The 4,619-nt window shown below is 38.7% G+C and overlaps 1 pseudogene; it reads left to right on the top strand.

The window, feature by feature from the left end:
* Nucleotides 1–2,545: 2,545 nt before the first annotated feature.
* LOC139034403 (polyadenylate-binding protein 2 pseudogene) lies at nucleotides 2,546–4,050 on the top strand (annotated as a pseudogene).
* Nucleotides 4,051–4,619: the final 569 nt, after the last annotated feature.

The raw sequence follows: 4,619 nt of genomic DNA, 5'->3' as shown, positions 1-4,619 counted from the left end.
GTTTGCTGTACAACAGAGGTTGACACATTGTAAATCAACTATCCTTAAATTTAAAAAAATTTATTTTTACCACATTCCAAGGGTACTACCAGTTTGATATCAATATAAAGTTATAATTCTCTGAGGGTTTCATTCCTTCACCACCACCCTTTACCAAGTGTCCAGGTCCAGTACATACAAGATACAAACTTAAATGTAGCTCCTTAACCGGTGATGGGTGTCATTTTAAATCTCCCATGAGACTTTCCATGTTGGTTGATTGTAAAACTTTTTCACCTATTCCTTGTGCTAAGAGGCTATGAAAACTGAAGCTCAATTATTAAAGACAAATGGATATGAACAAACTACAGATACATGCAATATCATGGATGAGTTTCAAAGCATTATGCTAAACGAAGGATGCTCAATGCAAAAGGCCACATACTGTGTGATGATTCTACTTATACAGGAACAGGAATCAGATCAGTGTGGTTACCAGGGGCGGTGGGTGGGGTGAGAGGCTGAATAAAAATAGGCATGAGAAAACTTTAGGGGGTGATGGAAATATTCTGTACCTTGATTTTGTTGGTAAAGTGACTGTGTATGTTTATCACTCATCAAACTATATACTTTAAAACTGAATTTTACTGCCTGGCAGTTCTATCTCAATAAAACCAACTTTAAATGAAACATCTCCCTTTCTTACTTACACACACACACACACACACACACACAGACATGTACACACATACCCCTAAAGGTCAAATGTACTTACATCTCTGAATGTCTCAGGGTAAAGCTGATATGGGTGGTCTGATCATCTCTGGATTACTAGAGGCAAAAATTTTTGTCTATTCAGTGCTGTATCCCTGGCACATAGAACAGTCCTAAAATATTATAGGGCCTCTATAAATACTGGCTAATTGACTGAATTAATAAATGTTAAGCAAATGACCTGCTAACTTATAAAGATCAAAAAATTTTTTATGCGTGCCAAAGATTTTTGTCCTGAGAAAAAGTAGTAGACTTGGAGTAGGAATCTGATTTCTATGACAGTTTGTTTCTAACTTGGAGTTAAGACATCCTATTTCTCTGGGCCTCAAGTCTCTTTATATATAAGATGAAACCTATACTAGCTATTGTCTCAATTTCTCACAGGAAAAAAAAAAGCTACAATTTTTACTCTCCATATCTATTCTTTTTTTTTTTCTGGAGCAGATTTTTTTTTTCCATTTATTTTTATTAGTTGGAGGTTAATTACTTTACATCATTGCAGTGGTTTTTGTCATACATTGAAATGAATTAGCCCATATCTATTCTCTTTTCATTCCTCTTCCATATCCAAAAGTCCAGAAATAATAAGAGGATGAATCATCAGTGGCATGTTATCTTGAGTTTATTAAATTTTATAAATTAATTTCCTCAATTGTCATATTTGGAGCATATCAGAAATGAGGCATCACTTAATACATATTTATTAATAGATTATTAATTTTTCATGACTGTTATTGTGAAATTGGGGTAAGCAAAAATGCTTAATATGTACAAGTATTCCCCAGAGCCTCATGAGAGTGAACTAAGGAACAATCAGAATAGTCAGGCAATCTTAGAAGGGTTAGGGAACAACACTTTCGATTTCTTAATTGAAGTAGAGTTGATTTACAATGTTGTGTTAATTTCTGCTGTACAGTGAAGGTGATTCAGTTATACATACATATATATGTATATATACACATTTTTAAAAGAAATGTTCTTTTCCATTATGGTTTATCACAGGATATTGAATATAGTTCCCTGTGCTATAGTAGGACCTTGTTTATCCATTCTCTATATAATAGTTGGTATCTGCTAACCCCAACCTCCCATTCCATCCCCTCCCCGCTGGCAACAAGTCTAGAGAACACTTGTAAAATGTATCTAAAATTACCTGAAAAGGATTTCAAAAATATTAATAAAATTTTCAGTAATAATCTGTATTAGCTATTATATATAACTAATGAATATTGATTATTCCATAAAAATACTTTAACTTTTATTTTGACATTTATCCATAATAATGAATAATCAATTTCTAAGGAAGTTTGAAAATCAGTAAGTAGTATTGAGACAGATCACCCTAAAAGACAGAAAAAATGATAAAGTTTATTCCCTTTCTCATAGTGTTCTTAAATATAGCACAAGCCTTCCATTCTTCCATGGCCTCTAAACCTGTGTACATGCTTCCCTATTATTAAATCACTGTCACCCTTCCTGGATAACTTCTCATTTTTCAGAGTCCAGTCTTTCATAACCTTGCATCCCCCACCTAGAATTTTGAGTTCTTCTATTATACTGTATTCTTCTTATGATATCTGTAACATATTTACTGTTAACAATTTAATTGTCTATCTTACCTTTAGGACCCTAGTTTTTTGAGGCTGAAATGGTAACCATCTCATCATATTTTCTGGCCCTGAGTAGGCCAAACACATAGAAGGTGCTTAATAATTAGTAACTGAAAGGCTATAGTGCTGATTGAGTGTTAGGTGAAATGAAACTTTAGAAATCCCTTGGCTCAACCGCCAGAAGGGGCCCAGCCGGGTTGACTCCGGCGTCATGGGTGCCTAGTGTACTAGAGAAGGAGCTGGAAGCGATCAAAGCTCGAGTTAGGGAGATGGAGGAAGAAGCTGAGAAGCTAAAGGAGCTACAGAACGAGGTAGAGAAGCAGATGAATATGAGTCCACCTCCGGGCAATGCTGGCCCAGTGATCATGTCCATCGAGGAGAAGATGGAGGCTGATGCCCGTTCCATCTATGTTGGCAATGTGGACTATGGTGCAACAGCAGAAGAGCTGGAAGCACACTTTCATGGCTGTGGTTCAGTCAACCGCGTTACTATACTCTGTGACAAATTTAGTGGCCATCCCAAAGGGTTTGCGTATATAGAGTTCTCAGACAAAGAGCCAGTGAGGACTTCCCTGGCCTTAGATGAATCCTTATTTAGAGGAAGACAGATCAAGGTGATCCCTAAACGAACCAACAGACCAGGCATCAGCACAACAGACTGAGGTTTCCCACGAGCCCGATACCGTGCCCACACCACCAACTACAACAGTTCCCGCTCTCGATTCTACAGTGGTTTTAACAGCAGGCCCTGGGGTCACGTCTACAGGGGCCGGGCTAGAGCGACATCATGGTATTCCCCTTACTAAAAAAAAGTGTGTATTAGGAGGAGAGAGAGGAAAAAAAGAGGAAAGAAGGGGAAAAAAAAAAGAATTAAAAAAAAAGAAAAACAGAAGATGACCTTGATGGAAAAAAAAAATATTAAAAAAAAAAAAAGATATACTGTGGAAGGGGGGAGAATCCCATAACTAACTGCTGAGGGGGACCTGCTTTGGGGAGTAGGGGGAGGCCCGGGGAGTGGGGCCAGGGGGCTGCTCACTCACTCTGGGGATTCGCCATGGACACGTCTCTATCGCGAAAGCTGCTCCCCCTGTTTCCCTGTTCCCCTCTGCCTCCTTGGGGGCTGCTCAAGGGTAGGTGGGCATGGGTGGTAGAAGGGCTTTTTTTACCCAGGGCTCTGGAAGGACACCAAACTGTTCTGCTTGTTACCTTCCCTCCAATCTTCTCCCTAACTTTCACAGTCCCCTCCTGCCTGCTCCTGTTCTGCCAGGTCTACCACCCACCCCACCCCTCTTTTCTGGCTCCCTGCCCCTCCAGATTGCCTGGTGATCTATTTTGTTTCCTTTTGTGTTTCTTTTTCTGTTTTGAGTGTCTTTCTTTGCAGGTTTCTGTAGCCGGAAGATCTCCGTTCTGCTCCCAGCGGCTCCAGTGTAAATTCCCCTTCCCCTTGGGGAAATGCACTACCTTGTTTTGGGGGGTTTTGGGGTGTTTTTTGTTTTTCAGTTTTTTTGTTTTGTTTTTCTTTGCCTTTTTTTTCCCCCTTTTATTTGGAGGGAATGGGAGGAAGTGGGAACAGGGAGGTGGGAGGTGGATTTTGTTTATTTTTTTAGCTCATTTCCAGGGGGTGGGAGTTTTTTTTTTAATATGTGTCATGAATAAAGTTGTTTTTGAAAATAAAAAAAAAAAGAAATCCCTTGATTTAACATTTTCATGAAAAAGAGCTAGCTTAGGTTTTATATATATATGTATATATATATAAAATTTATTTTTAGTTGAACGATAATTGCTGTACAATATTGTGTTGGTTTCTGCTGAACACGAACATAAATCAGCCATAGGTGTGCATATCTCCCCTCCCTCTTAAATCTCCCCCACCATCCCACTCCTTTAGGTTGTTACAGAGTCCTGGTTTGAGTTGCAAGTCACACAGCAAATTTCCACTGGCTATCTATTTTCCATAAGATAATATGTTTCCATGTTACTCTCTCCATACATCCCACCCTACGTCCATAAATCTATTCTCTATGTCTGTGTCTCCATGGTTGCCCTGCAAATAGGTTAATCTGTACCATCTTTCTAGATTCCATATATATGTTAATATATGTTTATTCTAAGCCCAGCATAAATATATCTCATGACCCAGTAGGACAAGAGAATCAAGATGGTAGAGTAGGAGGCGCTCACCTTCCTCCACAGCACTTCAAAACATGTGGAACAATTTTCATAAAAAACTAGCTAGAAACTGGCAGAACAACTCCT

Source organism: Odocoileus virginianus, chromosome 3, assembly GCF_023699985.2.
Source record: "Odocoileus virginianus isolate 20LAN1187 ecotype Illinois chromosome 3, Ovbor_1.2, whole genome shotgun sequence".
Taxonomy (NCBI): Eukaryota; Metazoa; Chordata; class Mammalia; order Artiodactyla; family Cervidae; genus Odocoileus; species Odocoileus virginianus.
Note: the sequence above shows the minus strand (reverse complement) of the source record. Positions and strands in the feature narration are given on the sequence as shown.